This window comes from Tympanuchus pallidicinctus, unplaced genomic scaffold, assembly GCF_026119805.1.
Source record: "Tympanuchus pallidicinctus isolate F22 unplaced genomic scaffold, pur_lepc_1.0 scaffold3, whole genome shotgun sequence".
NCBI classification, from domain to species: domain Eukaryota; kingdom Metazoa; phylum Chordata; class Aves; order Galliformes; family Phasianidae; genus Tympanuchus; species Tympanuchus pallidicinctus.
Window position 1 is genome coordinate 41,328,265 of NW_026294747.1, and position 15,425 is coordinate 41,343,689.

The 15,425-nt window shown below is 40.3% G+C and overlaps 1 protein-coding gene across 2 annotated transcripts in view; it reads left to right on the forward strand.

The window, feature by feature from the left end:
* The first annotated feature begins 2,029 nt into the window (after positions 1-2,029).
* The window catches only part of FLRT2 (fibronectin leucine rich transmembrane protein 2), a 55,036-nt gene continuing 41,640 nt past the window's right edge, over positions 2,030-15,425 (forward strand). Inside the window, exon 1 of one of the 2 annotated variants that reach the window (XM_052693494.1) lies at positions 2,030-2,538. The gene's annotated coding sequence lies outside the window, so the exon portion shown is untranslated. Of the gene's footprint in view, positions 2,539-3,062; positions 3,392-15,425 lie in introns of those variants that run through there. The other variant, XM_052693495.1, reaches the window with a different exon arrangement.

Genomic DNA, 15,425 nt, shown 5'->3' on the forward strand with positions numbered 1-15,425 from the left:
GAAGCGTGGGCTGGAGGTGGAACCCCACCCAACCCTGTGAACCCCGGGACAGGACAGCAGCCCGCAGCCTTGCTGGAGTTTTCGTGCTTCCACTTTGCTCCGTGGTGGGGGGGGAGGGTATCACGGGGCAGAAATGGCCCTGATCGACAGAGGCGCGCTCTGCCAGATCTCTGCCTGAGGTAGCGACAGGTTGGTAATACTGGGGATGGGTGAAGAGAGGATGAGGAAACGTTCAGGAGAAAATGCACCGGTTTTCCATCAGCTTCAGGAAAGAGCCATAAATCATGCGCATATAAGTACTATAAAAATATGCAGAGCTTTTAAAAAAATCCAACAAAAGAAGACAGGTCTTGAAAAGTCAAAGAGAACACAGGACAACCTTTTTTAAAAAAGGTTGTTCGTTCGCCTTTGGACCCTGCGGGGCTTCTGCTCCTTTCATCTCTCGGGACCAGCTGGAAGCTGCAGGCAGAGATTCGACTTCAGAGCTGCTCCGTCTCTTTGTCGGGGACGGCGGCTGGTCCCGCGGCTCTGAGCCGCGCCGGCCCAGCCCTGTGCGGGTGGCCGAGCCCAGCGGAGGGGCTCGGAGCGTGGGGGTTCCATTATGGGGGAGTGGAACCCCGAGACAGCAATTTCTCTCTGCGAAGCTAGGCGAAGAGGAGATGTCCCCCCCTCAGCTTTTTTTTTTTCCCCTCGCCGAGCCCCATACGGAATGCCAGGCTACCTACGCTCCCCCTTTCACACTTCCTTCCCGCGTCCGCGTAGGTGAGGGTACAAGTCCCTCTCCGAGCAGGCAGCAAGGCTCTGCTTGGGGGCTGTAATACTCGAGGCTCCCCCTCTGCAGGACCCGGGGGCGAAGCCGCGCGCTGCTCACAGGGTCAGGCTGACCTGCGACCCGCCTGCTCGGAACGCCTCTTAAGCTGGGAGTGAGTCAACCCTCCCCTAGAGAAGGGCGAGGGAGGTGCGGAGACAATGGCGAGTGAATCAGCTCCTGAAAGTACGGCTGAGCTGAAATCGCGAGGCAGCGCGCAGCTGGGGGTGAGGGGGAAGCACACCCCAAGGCATTTCATTCGCCTTTTCTGTTTCCTGGACACATGGCATTGATCAGCTCTCCTCCATACCTTCTCAGCCTCTCTCTCTTTAAGTAACTCGCAGCCAAAGCCATACTATGCATTTTCTTTGCTAATGGAGGAATTTGAGGCAAATCTTCACTTCACACCCCACGTCCTACCTTGGCGGCTGCATCCCATTGCCCGGGTGCTTCTCAGTGTTAAACGCTCTCCTACCTGGGCTTGTCAGGACAAGGTAAGAACCTACTAGGGAACTGGGTTACCCCGAAACAAGCCCAGATAACTTGATATACACACACGAAGTGCTGCAGAAGGGATTAGTACGGGGGCGTTGGTAGCGCTTTCGGGCAAAAGGTGGTTTCCCCAGCGGTTTTAAAGCTTTCCTGGCTGAGCATGAAAACCAGACGGAATACTGAAGGAGCTCTGTCTCTTCCCTGAGGGCTAGACTTTCTTTCATTCTGTGCTATATTTATCCCGTGCTGCTGTTGCCCACCTAAAAGTTCGCAAGGAGGAGGGAGATGAATAGAAAGGGAAGGGGCGAGAGGCGGACTCAGTGCCGGCAGAACACGAAATATCGCCATGTTGGCGGAGAGCTCGGCTCTGATTATAGCTATCGAGGGCATCTCCCAGCTAGGTCTGCAGCTCGCGGACCAGCTTGCTCCCCGCCTTCCCTTCCAATACCCCCTCAAGGACCCCCGAGCAGCGCTGCTGAGGCCGCCTGCCACGGAGCGCGGCGATCCCTACACCCTCCTTCCGCTCCGCCTCGGCTCCCGGCGAGGCGGGGCGCGCGGTGGGGGCCGCGCACTCTTGGAGTACCGCCCGCCCGCTGCTGCCCCTCGCTGCGAGCCGGGGGCGGGGAGGAATGAGATGGGAGGGAGGTCGCTGCTGAGCTGCCATCAGCAAGCAATGGGTTAAGAGCGGGAGCCAAAAAAAAAAAAAAAGGAAAAGAGAAAACGTAGCCTGACTTTGCCTCTTGGAAAGCTTTAGGTTGCAGCCTGCCTTCCAAGCATTCTTTAAACTAGAAATGTGGGAGGGACTCCAGGGGAGAGAGAGGAGAGAGAGATGGCTATCAACTGAATTCATTACTGTAAACATCTCCCTGGGGTGTCAGGCAGGGAGGAAAAAAAGGCACGACTCACATTAGCAGGGAATAGTCAGATCTGAGGCATCATTACTGCTAAGATCAGCCTGTAACGCCGGCTGAAGGCAGGCGCGGCACTCGGAAGGAGCTAGCCGCACGCATTCATAAATACACTCACATCTATTTGTTTGATGCCTCCGACGACGACCAAGGGTCCTGGGTCTCCGTGCCAGCTCCTCATGTGATCCTCTCATCATTTCTAGAGGACAGAGAGAGGGGGGAAAAAAAAAGAAAAGAAAGAAAGAAACGTCCTTGCGGCCCCTTCTCATTTCTTTTTACCGGAGAAGGAGGAGCAGCGAGGGAGAGGAGCAAATCGAGGAGAGAAAGTGCGTTGGGGATGCCAGAGCCGTGGGCTGCGCGCCGTAGGAGGAGGTGGCGGAGAAGGGGGGAGGACGATGCCGCTGCCTCCTAAGGGAGGAGGGAGGCGCGGGGGCCGCTCCGGAGAGGAGCGGCGGCGGGCAGCGGGCCCCAGGGGCTGGCCAGGAGCGGCAGGCGGCGGCCAGAAGCGAGGAGCGGCGGCGGCAGCGGAAAAGTTTTGGTGTAGGGGGCCAGAGGCGCAGAGGGGGATTATGATCGGTGCCGGCGAGCGATTCCCAGACACTGTCAGGTACAGTTGGGATTTCATTTCTCTCTCTTTTCTTTCCTGCTAATTCTAGCCCAGGCGATTTAAAATCCCGGTGCCCTTTGAGAAGGCAAAGTTGAGGGGCCGGGATCGCGTGCGCCTCATTAGAGCCCCGTGCCTGCAAGTGTGCAGCAGCAGGCACACGCACATTTTATGAATGGCCGGCGGCAAGTGTGAGGAGGGTCGGCGGGCGATTGAACGGCAACGCTCGGGTCGGGAGCTCTCAGCCGCCCCGAGTAACCAGGTCCTTGGGCTTGTTTCGGTGTCGAAAGCAGCCCGCCAACCCCCAGCCCCCGCCAGGCGCCGCGCAGAGCAGCCCTCCTGCTATAGGAAACCACCGAGCGCGCGTACGAGCGCGACCATAGCCGCGTTCAGGGAAGTGGTTTGGAGAAACTGGAACTTCAAAAGATGAGGCTCGATCGGTGGAGGCAGTCGTCTGAACTCCACGCTGGCCAGTGTTCCGAGGTGTAAAGGACGGGAAGAGCAAGGAGCTGCGGCCTCCAGGAGGTTTCGTCACGTTCCCATCAGCAGCCCCCGGAGCGGGCTCTGGTTAGTGAGTGAGTAGGGCGAAGTGAAGGGAACGGGATCAAGGTTTCTGAGTACGAGGGAGCTCCTCATAGAGCTCTTAAGTTAGAGGTGATCTCTGGCAAAATAATTACAAATATTGGAAAGGGAGTGGGCAGGGGGAGGGGAATAATGAGCAGAGAAACAGATCGCGAAAAGAAATCAAACAGCTGGAAAGATCTCTCTAGAGCAAGAGATATAATCCCTTGAAAGATAAAGAAATCAGTGGCAAAGCAGGAAAGTAAGACTGTCCACCTTCTTTTTGTAGTGGATATCAGTCAGCAGGAGCTTTTAATTAATTTTAATGGAGGAAATCTGTTGTAAGGCTTACAATAAGCTAATAAAACCAAGGCACAAATCTGTGTAAATTCCTGTACGGTGTGTGGAAAGTACTGATTAGATTTCTTCAGATGCTTTTTTTTTTTTTTTTTTTTTCCCCAATGCAGAGCTCAGCTAAAGAGAAAGGGAGAGGTTCCTTGCATGAGAAGATACTAAAGCAAGGCAAACCTCTTTCAACCACACACACAGGCACACAGAAAGAAGGTGTATGTTAAAAATATGTTTACTTTGTGCAGTGCTTGTAGGGAGATCAAACCATTTTAAAGTTTGAGATTGATCACTACTTCGGTTACGACAAATGCCAACTTCTGTGGGGCATTCATTTTTTTCTTTCTCTGACATCGCACCTTTATGCAACTGCATTTTCAGAGACAACTTGTGGGTTGGTTTTAGAAATGTATGTTTTTGGGAGGGGGAAAATGTCTGTCCTGGCATTTTTTTCAAAACTTTTAAAAGGTATCATATCTTTAATCCTACCCACCATTCTTTCCTTCTTTCTTTTAACTCTTTAAGATACGTAATGCTGTCAATGAGATTTAATCAAAATGATACAAGAGATGTTAGTGTTGATCTTGTTTCTGAAAATGTGGGAGAGATTTCAAACATCATTATCATTGATAGAAGATTTTCTATTTAAACTGCTGTTCTCTATCCTGATAAGGTAGTTAAGCAGTTAAAAGTGATAGTGAAGAACTGGAAGAGTGTAGGTAAAAAGTCAGAGCACTGTGCGAATACAGTGTCTATACAACTACCTGCAGCTAACAGTCGGCAGTGTTTTTTTTCCAAAGTTCCAGTCTGTAGCAAGAAGTCATGCTGGAATGCATCCAACATTCTTGAAAGATTCACTCCTTACACACATGTGCACCCTATACTTTGTATAAGGTGATGTTATCTGTATTTGGCTTTGAGAGTCTGGATCTAATTTAAGCCACTGCTACAAGTCACATTTATATCCTGGCCTGCTGGGTAGTTTGATTTAGGATGTAGACATATCTCCTTTCTGGAACCCTACACCCTCCCAGTTGGAATCTGCATTACATAGGCTATGTTTTTTTTTTTTTTTTTTTCTAAGAATAAATAATGTGCTTACCTTTAAATGCTTAAAATAGCAGTACCCAAAACATGGCATGTCATTAGTGTTGACTTCCCTACCCTTCTTGCAGAAAGGATGGAGAGACAGTTTTACCAAACCAAGAAAACAAAAAGAATTTCAAGCAAACATCACTATCAGGCTTTTCCTGTACTGTACTTTCTATTTAAAGAACTACAAAGAAAGCACACTTAGGATAATATTGTTTCCAGGAAGGTGAGAACCTTATTTCTTAAAAATTTTTACTACCCCTTTAATCTCAAAATGAATTCATTTTTCACAGGATTACTTTCAGGCTGTTACCAGACAGATTCAAATCCAGTCCATTAGTGACCTCTATCTGTGAGAAGTGTGTAGTCAGAGGTGTTTTCTTCCTTTTTTTTCTCTGTTGTGGCTTGGAAACACAGGTTTTCTATCACTTTGGTCTTTTATTCCTGCATCTAGCTTGTCAGGTTGTCAATACTATATTTGTCACTGACTGAGTTTTGCTAGTAATTTAAACAGGAAAATAAGAAAACTAAACTGTAGTTCCAAATGTGTTTCAAGAACTTAAAAAAAAAAAATAAACAACCGAATTTCGGAAAGCTATTTCAGTGATAATGAACATTTGCAAAAAATCTGAAAAATAAAAAGGGTATTAAAAATCAATAATAAAGAAAGTGCATTTATGTTGGTCTTATGGTTTAATACTTACTTTAAAGCTGGCTGACTGTATGTGAAATTTTATTGCCCTTGAGTGCTTACATAATATCTGAAACTTGAGACAAACACTCCGACCAGATATATTATAAGTAGACTTTATAGTAGCAGAGTGTTTAAAAAATGAAAAAATAAAATATCCAGCTGTGTCTATATTAGGAATACATGTCAGAGATCAAGGAAAAGGGGGTCTTTATAAACAGATGGTCTCTTTTAGTGGATTATTAAATCCAGCTTCCCAATACTAATTTGTCTCTTGTTTATATCCACATCTATATTCCATGTTTTAGTTAGTGATTATAAATGGCAGTTGAGGACTTGACCAGCAATATCTTTGGGTAGGTGAATACCATTGTTTGACATTTCCCAGACTGTGGTTGATTACCTCAGCACTTGGTAATATGATGGTTTTAGGTGCTTCCTTCCCTCCCCCTTGGGCTTTCATTTCAGAAGTTTCTCTGTCAATGCTTTTTATTTATTTCTTCAAGAAACCAAAAGAACTGGAACTTGCCCTAAAGGTATAAAAATTACATTTTATTTTCTTTTGGTGAAACAAGTATTTATTAAAAAAAAAGAAAAACATGATATATAACTATTATTGTGAAGTAGGTTAATTTAACATACACTAAAGATACAAGCTTTAGTCCCCCTAAAGCTATACATAACCTATTCCTTTCAAGTAACTGACTTCTTTTAAAGAAAAAAAACAACCACAAAAAAGTCATCATTAAAATATTTTTCTCGACAGGGATGTTTTATTCATGTAGGCCCAATCTTTAATCCATACGTAATACCCAGAAAGGAATCATTTTAAACAAAAACTATTATCTGCTTAACAAATTGTACTCTAGACACGTCAAAATATATCTCTCAGTAATAGTAAAATTTAATCTAACATTTTCAGCCACTGGTGAAAATTATTGGGAACTTTTTATATATTCCTTTTAAATTGGTGATTTAGGCAGCTAAACTGTTTTTTGTTGTTGTTTTCATACTGATTTTCCCTCTTCAATTCCTTCTTTTGGTGTAGCCCTTTGAACTGAACCAAAACTAAATATTAGCAACGTTTTCAAAACAAGTCCATCATTCAACATTCCCGAAAACGATACATACAGGGCATGAAACATCTCTTCTAAAAAGAAATATTGTACTGTTGTGTTCTACCTGGAAGCAATCTTCTGTACATTCTATTTCAAGCTATAGCTGTTTTATTTATTAATTTGTACATTTTTTGTTGTGGTTTTAAAAAAAACAAAAAACAAAAAACACATTTCTATTCTAGCATAACATAGAAAAACATGTAACCTGTAGAATTGTTAGTCATTCAAAGGCATACTGTCATTGAAACAGATCCTTCAGTCCTTGCAGACAAAAATTAATAGGCTTTGGATATGCAGGATAAGCACGTTGCTAGACTTGAAAGGAAAATTTACATTGGCCTCAAGTGAGAGGGAACTTGCTTCCAACATGGAGTGGTCAGTATTTGGTAGGACCTGCTCCTTTTGAAGCAGAGTATTAAAGGTCATGGTTAACATTCTCACTTGGCTTTTAAATCAAAAGGCCATTTCCGTAACTATTAATCACTACCACATATTCATAAGATAAATTAACACCGTAATTTTCTGTGACAGTTATGGGTTAAAGACTTCGGTCAAAATAATATGAAAAGGTAAAATAACTTTAAAAGGGAGTTTGGAGAATAATCTATATATTACTGTAACAGTGTGCAGTCTAGTTTTGTAAATCCTGGCCCAGATGGGGATATGTCTTGAGCCATGGGTTACAGAAGAGGGCTTTTAGTTCCTTTTATCATCATTTGTGACCATATGACAGCTAAACCATTTGAATAGAGGGGGAAAAATTCTCTTTGGTGAAACTTCTTTATTATAGCCATGCTGTCATGTGAAGTCCAGTTACCTCAAAAATGCAATTAAAAAAAAAATCACATAGACATCAAATTAGTTCTTTCATTAAGACATGCTAGCTATGATTGAATTAATCTGAAACTATTCTACAATCTCTATTCTGACAAAATTATGTTAATGTCAGGGATCTTGATGAAGAATTAAAGGATTACAGCAAAAGATTTAGATTAATCTCCGTGATTTGTTAGCCATTTACTGTCATGCATAGTGACTCCAGCTCAGTCTGGGCAGACAAGATGCTAGGCTCTTCTTGTAGTAAGTACTGTAAACTGTTCGGAAATACTTCGTGACCCATTAAGAGCAGAAAAAGTCAGAGCTTTGAATGAAAAGCCTCATCAGCACCTTCTCAGAACTGAAATCAGTGTGCAGCAGTGTCACTCCCAGTTCCTGCTGGCAGTCTTTGTTATCCTCTCATCAAAACCAACAGGGAAAATTAAGCTGAAGAGAAAAGCTTTTTTCGACAGTAGTCCAGCACCATATAGTTGCATGATTAACTCTTACCTTGCAGAGCTGGTCTGTAAGAGTTAAACCCAGAGATATAATATAGGAGAGGGCAGCCCAGGGAGAGGGCAGCCCAGGGAGAGAAAAGATGCAGTACTGGGAGTCTTTGGTGGTGCATGACAGAGAACCAAACCTTGGTCACACTGCAATCTTAGGGTCATCAGCCTTAGGCTTCTAAGTTCAGAGTTGCAACTATTTCTTTCTCTAGAGATATCCTGCATGCTCTTCCTACAGAGAAAGAAAACTGCGGTATTTGACCTGTTTTAAAATGTGTCTGACATTCACACTGTCATTTTAAATGACTACAAGAGGAAATAAATATTATTTTGGACCAAAAACACATTTTTCAGAAGAACAAGAGATGTTAGTAGTTTTAAAGAAGAAACACAACTTATGATTAATGTATGTATTACATATAGATAACTATGTCTATAGTCATGGAGATCACCCTCAGATCCTTAAAAACTTTCAGTTTTCATTTAAAATAATTTTGTTGGTGAATTGCAAATAAAATTAAACAAGAGAAAAAGAATGTATATATTTTCCCATGTGTTGGAATTCTCTAAATTGGTTACAATACTGAGATATTGCTCAATATTAATTCCAAGGTGAATGGGAAGAGTCTGTAGCAAACCTATCTGTGCTTAGACTGAACTTCACAGTCTACAGACTAATTTTTAAATTAATATATTTTATTCCAGACTCAATCCTTCTCTTCACTAGCAAGTTAATGTCATAGACACTCTTCTTATGATTAGGGTTTACTCATGAGTAATAATTTGAATACCCCCAATGTGATGTCATTTAGCTGTAATTGAAGATGATACTACCCCATCAGTGATTGTCTGGTTGTATGCTTTCATTAGTAGAGTCTTCACATTTCTTTGTGGAAACAAACTATGTAGATAGCAGTGATTTAAATGACTAGGATTACATCCATATTAGGACTCTAGCAATATGCATGTTCGTCATGGACATAACCTGCATAGTAGCACTGCTGCAAAATCTATCCATAGTCAAGACATTGGGTGTGCATGTCATTTAATGAATGATTATTCTAGTGAGGTAGCAAGTCTATTGCATGTGTAAAATGCTAGTTGAAACCAAGTGAGGTGTCTCTAAATGAAATCTAGATGTTTGTGTTACCTTATAATTTCACTTGTGATCTAGGAAGTTTTTCCTAGGTGATGCTTCTTGTGTCACTGAAAGATTTGCATCAAGCTAAATGTACTCCATTTAGCCGCCTTGTTTGTCTTGTTTCACAGGTTACTTTACTGACTGATCTAGGTTTACCTTATTCCAATTGTTAACAGCTTAGCTTTGGTGTTAGTTGTAAGCACTCCTAGGCTAAACATTCTCTCTTAAGCTGTATTACTTGAAAATTTACTGTTTATTTTGTAACAGTTTAGATACCTGAACGTACCTAAAAAAATTTTTTTGAAGCTTTATCCTCTAAACGCTTGAATTGATATGTGGATTGAATGTGGATTGGGTGGCAAAAGGGACAGAAGGAATCTATTTTCATATTCTAAATCTCTAGATGTATATTGTGTCCTATTGTACTGATCCACAACTATAAGTCCTCACATTATTCATGGAACCAGAAGATCTGGCGGTGGAAAAGGCTAGCCAATAACTCACACTCATAAAATTTACATCCTTGCTTTAAATGTTTTCAAAGATTTCATCTGAGACTTTTTATCCTTTGAACTGCCCACAGAAAATTAATTTCTAACCGAAAATATGGAAAAGAAAAAATTAAAATCATTACTATTCATACTGATATAATTCCCTGTATATAAAGGAAATTTAGCAGTCTACAAACAAATTTCTTCATGCTGAAGATGAGTATACAGTTAGAGACTGTTAAAATTTAACAGAACATGAACACATCCACACAGAGTCATTCCCAACTGTATTGCTAAATCCTGTGTATCAAATTGGTATATGCCCAACAGTGATTTTTGAAACAGCTCGTTTTGGCTTTATGCCATGCTGCTCAGTGAAGAGATTCTTCTTGCAGCATTTCTGCAGTAAATTGTAAAACACATCTTGCCAGTGTCTTTTTTTTTTATTTGAGAAATTACTTTCACTCTTTGACAAAATTAGTTTCAGAACCTTATTCTTTTGCAGTGCAACAGTTTTTACCCAGCAGCACCTCCATTGCAGTTTTGAAAATACTCAGGAAAGAAAGAAGCACAGTGGGCTCAATCTCTCTTTTTTTTGTGTATGTTTTGGATGCCATTGACAGAGCCAAGTTGCTTATCACTGTTCTGAGACACCTGAGCCTCTGTGTTAGAGCATCTGGCAGAAGGGTTATTTTATTTGGTCTATCTACCTAGTACCCTATCAAAATCTCCTTTTTTATGCAAGTGGTATTGTGATAAATTTGCATGTACAGGCATTCACACAAGGTATAAAAAAAAAATATATATATATATATAAAATAATAAAAAAAGCTTTCTAAAAGCATTTGAATAGTGAAGGATCATTTAGCAAAATAATTTCCTTCTAATGCTTAGTTAGCATCTTTGTTTTTATTATTATCTAAGTAGATGGCAGTACAGTTAGTGATACTGTAGAATATTTATATGGAAACTGTATGATCTTTCCCAGTTTGTTTGTCTTTGTCCCCTTGCTCTTCTCTTTCATAATTAATAGAGTACTGTTTCCACAACTGGTACTCTGTTTGATATAGTTTTTAAAAGAATGATGCAATTGAATTTTCACATAGTTGTGATTCTGTCTCCATTCCAGTGCTTTAGTTTTTAGTTATGTATAATTCCATTAAAATTCAGTGATTTAATATTAAATAAAAATGTTAAAAATAAAAACTCCCAGTTCAGGAGCTATGGAATTCTCATTGTTATCAAGATGTTAACAATGTTAACAATGTTCTGTCATACACTGTGTAATCTCATCAGTATCTATTTAACTTAATATTTAGTACTAAATACAGGTTTCAACTAGTTAGTCTATTATCACAGAATTCAAACATTCAGCTCTACCCTCAGATCAGCACAGTGGATCTTTATAAATCTGGAATTAATGAGATGTTAGAGTTGCTGCCAGGAGCTCTGGCAACAGAACTGTTTTTCTGCCCAGATTCCCTTTCCTGCAAAAATTTCTTATCAGCAGATCCACACATCCTACGTTGCAACTGTGGATTTACAGATAAGAGGACAAAAATGACTGAAAGCGGATGGATGGCATAAGCATAAATAGGTTATGAGTTACCAGCTCAAGGGCTTGATCTTGAACACTGGGAGGGGATATCATAAATTTCAGACCTCCCCCCCCCCAAGGATAAGGAGCTGTCTAGGTGGAAGGGTTTGGCTTTAATTCCTTGCCCTTCATTTGTCCAAATTCAAAAGTGCATAAATCAGTCAGTATGGGCAGAGATGAGTCTGAAATTCATAACCACTCATCTTTGTGACATTGATGAAAACTCTCTTGGATCAAATGCATAGGTATTTTAATTATGAACCTCTGATATTCAGAACTTCCCTTAGGCCATCAATATCTCATATGCAATCATATTTTACAAGCTACTGAATGGTTGTCTGGTTATACACGTGCTGATTGAGAGAAGATATCCTACGGTCTAGTCATCTGGCTGTGGAAAGATGATCTTCTTTAAGCACAGGGAGAATAAACTCCTTTAGATTTCAAATAGCATGAGTATTTGTTCACAAACTAACTAGTTCTTCTGAATATGTTTGGGGAACTTGGGAAGAGGTTTTTTATAGCCCTGTGTATTGTCTTGTGCTGAATGATAACCATGTTTGGTGCAAAGGATTTCATTTACCTCCTTCAGTGTTATGCTAAAAGACTATCTCTTGCGTACTAGAAGAAAGATAGACAACAATATAAAAATCAGTAGCCTTGCTATGACATTTACACTCCCTCTTACCCTCTGGGGTACTGCCATTGTCATATATTTATATTCTGGTAGCAGCACATTTCTCTCCTGTCTTTGTCTGTCTTTGTTTTTTAAATACATGTGGCAGCATAGGCTGAGTCAGAATTTTGAATTTGTTATTCAGCTGAGAAGAACTTATTTAAAGCTAGAGCTCATTCTATTGTGTCTGCTACATCAGGTATATTGAAGTCACAAAGTATCCTAAAAATGTTATGAAAACTAAAATAAACAATTATTCAGATGGGAGATTTTATTTTTATTTAAATAGACGTATTTAAGTGTAAGTATTCTGCAGATGTGGGATAAAAGCAGGAAGGGGAAAGTGACTACAAAATAAAGGTGAAAAACAGGATGACAGTGAATAATAAAAATTGTCCAGGCTGTATGAGGCACAGATATAAAAATTCAATTTTCAGTGCAACAGGAAGTTGGAATTTCTCAGTGATCACAGTTTTAACCACCTGATATCTTATTTATTGGAGAGGAGAAGTAGGACAACATACAATCGAGGAGGAGCTAGAAGAGAAAGATCTGTGATGTTCTCTCAGTTATTTCTGTTGTGGAAGAAGCACATGTGAATTATCAGGGAGAATTAGTGCTATCTCGTTGTGTTTTAGCTCTACAATAAAATCCTGGGCTGCTTTGGTGAATCAGACCAGGTGAGCTTGTATTCCCTCTTAATATTGTTCCATGTCCTCATTTTTTGTGACCTCAGGTACTCTGCACATTAACTTTAAGGAAAAATATGGGATATGGAATAAAGACAGGATGGAAAAAGTAACTAGTGAGTAACTAATCTCAAATTTTCCTCTTAGGAATGGAGACAGAAAAGTCCGTTTTACAGAGATAAATTTGTGGAATAGAAGTGGAATGATTATTTGTTTTTTAAAATATGTAACATAGGCCCTGTAAGCTTTCATGTTCTTTAGATTTCTTTTGCCTTTAGACCTTTCATCTGAAAGAGCCTCGAGTTCCATTATGTAATAAAAGACTTAATTTGAGTAAAACTGGGGACAAATGACATTGAAGTGAGTCTTCATTATTCTTGTTTAAAAGAAACATGCTGAAGGAAATGATCATTGTACACTGCAACACACAGAGTTGTGATGTTGCTCTTCCATCATTAGTGCATTCATGCTGTCCTGTTGATTAAATCACTGGGTAGGTCAGGCATTGATCAAACTCCGTATTGTGGTCTGAGCTTCTAGCATACCTTTGTAGCTGAATGTGAGGCAGAATTCAACAATGAATTTTAAAAACAGTGAGGGGATAAAGAGTGGTCATGCTGGGGACTGAAAGGACAGAAACTATCTGCATGTGTACATATGGAAAGGCTAGCATTTCTCTTCCTTCAGGCACTTCAAATGCCCACAGTCATCAGCAGTACTAAATCCAGGCATTTAAGGTTGAAATAGATGGGTCCTTTGTGGGGGAGGGTGTTAATATGTGTCCTTGTTTGTTAGATGTGTACAGTCTTTTAACATTTTCAGCGTTCTTCACAAGTGTTCAGGTAGGAATATTTGGGTCAATATGTAACTCTAATAACTTGCATCCTTGTAATTTTACAGAAAGTTTAGCAAAGAACCTGATTAGAATGCAGTTACAGCAACTGTAAGAGAAAAGAAAAACCTCAGTGGAGAGACAGCACTATGTGGGTTAATGTTGGCTATTCACTCAAATGAAGCTTCCTGTGAGTGATAAAATGCAAGTTGGATGGTCTCAGTCAAGTTTCTTGTGGATAGCTGCCCACATGGGAATAATAACTACATAGATCAGCTGTGTGAATAAACCAGGACAGGTGTGGGACTGAACTGCACTGACAGAACTGCTCGAAGGACTGGTGTGTGTGATCCTTCACCAGTGAGTGAAACAGGTCACTATTCCATTTTCACAAGCACTAAAACTCACTCAAGCTTTTTAAATTAATTGGTTTTAAGAAGTTAGATAAAACTTTTTTTTTCTTTTTTTTGGTCAGATTTTCAAGTCTCTTATTAGACATTTCAAGGAAATGAAGTACAAGTGAAAATTGAAACACTGAATTATTTCTTACTTGTCATTATTTCTCTCTTGCTCTCAAGAACAATATTATGGCTATTGATGTATCTTTCCTAACAGACCAGGACAAATAACAAAAAAATGCAATTCTTTTAGAGTTTAAGAGGAGACAATATGACACAGGGTTTCTCCTACTGAATACAAAACCTTTCTATTTCTGTTTGAAATCTAGACACAGCTTACAGTGATCTGTGTGAAATGAAAGGTTGTGGACTTGGGTAACGCACCACTATTAACTGAGACTCATTTTTCCATTCCCTGTCAGTAGTGAAAAGATTTATTATGTAAGGGGGATGAGCTATTCTTTCACTTCCATGTCCTCTTCTTCCTCTGTTCTTACAAAGCAAAGCTGAGCATAAGTCACATTGTGCATTAAGAAGCACATAGACAGAAACTAACTGTACTATTTTTCTTGGTGTAAAAAGTGATATCTTAAATGAAAGACGGAAGGAAGAGTAAATAGCAGGATTGAATCAATGGATTCTGTTGCACAGGCAGACTGAGAAAGCTGCTTGATATTAGATATATAGTACTTGTGTAAATTAGATCTGGAATGGTCCACAGTAGCTGAATATCCACAACATGAAAACTTCTCTATTAAGATACTTGCTAGTTGCAGAACTGTAGAACAAACTTCTTTCCTTAGCAGGGAGGGGAAAGACTGTGGTTTGGTATCTAGTACTGCACTTTTGGGCCCCAGTTGCCTCTGAATCAATATAGAACCCTGCTCATCAGATTTCTCACATGAAGAAAATATACTTTTTTTTTGTTCATTGATTTAACAGGTGACTGATGAGATGTTTGCGCTCAGGATGGTCTATGGTCACGTTTACAGCACTGCTGAAGTTATTTACTGCATAGTTTGAAGTTTCTAATTCATATGTGGATGTGGTTATATAATTTACTGAGGCATCTATTTATACTTCAGTTCATGTTTCTTATATACGTCTTATAGCAATTGCTACACCCTTTGTGACTGAAATATTTTCCGTGATAGTTTTCAGGCTTGCCACCATTACTTTACCTAATGAGACTTGATTTTCATATGTGTGTGACCAGTACGGGCATGGAATATAACTCTAAAAAATTTACCAGACTAACCTTCACCTCATTTGTGCCAAAGGACTGAAAGCATAGTGGTTTTTATCAACGCAGCTCTAGACTTCTGGCACTTGCATTAAATTTTAACTATTCAGTTTTTGCGAATTTAATAATTTCTCTTGCTACAGGAACTCTATACTGCAGGAATGGGGAGAAAAAATGACAAGTGTCATCTATCAATTTGCCACTTTTTCAGTTATATTCAGCTTACAGTTGTGCATATTTTGATGATGGTATTGTCTAAGGAAGATAAGAGTTGTGTAAGGAAATTGCTTTAATATTGCTGGACATAATTGAGGTCTGCTGCTTTGCAGGTTAACATTTAGAATGTATAGTGAGATTTTATGCTGCTGTCTCCAAACAGAAATGGGAAGCAAAGTGTATAAACCTGCACTAGCT